Source organism: Gregarina niphandrodes, assembly GCF_000223845.1.
Source record: "Gregarina niphandrodes unplaced genomic scaffold scaffold00126, whole genome shotgun sequence".
Taxonomy (NCBI): Eukaryota; Apicomplexa; class Conoidasida; order Eugregarinorida; family Gregarinidae; genus Gregarina; species Gregarina niphandrodes.
Genome location: NW_011645890.1, coordinates 1437 through 1915, shown reverse-complemented (window position 1 = coordinate 1915; position 479 = coordinate 1437).

The window sequence follows — 479 nt, the reverse complement described above, 5'->3', positions numbered from 1 at the left end:
AGCACTCGACTAGGCTACGACGAGGACTTGCTCAACGATCACTGAGAGCTTGACGGATAAAGGATTGAACTGCCAATAATGGAGTACATAACCTTTTCGCTCGCTCATCAGCCCAATCAGCGACGACGCCGCGCGACGGTCGTCGTCGTCGTCGTCGTCTGAGAGCTCTGACGTGTTCAGAGCCTAATCGATGGTAGGCCAGAATGACGTCTTCGGGCGGCAGTTGCAGGAACTCCAGAATGAGTGTGGTCAGCGTGCAGGGTTTGTTCTGCCGGCCGTGGGGCTGGAACCGACCGGGACGGGTGGCGAGGTCGTGCATCCTTCGCCGGACTTGGGTTGCTAAATAAGTGTTTACGTTCCCGTTGAAGTAATTTCGCAAGTCCATGACTTGGTCCTCGTTCAGGAAGTATTCGCCATTGTGGCGCCTCATTTGCAGCAGCTGGAACAGGACGGCCGCCAGTTCCCGCCGCTTCACGACT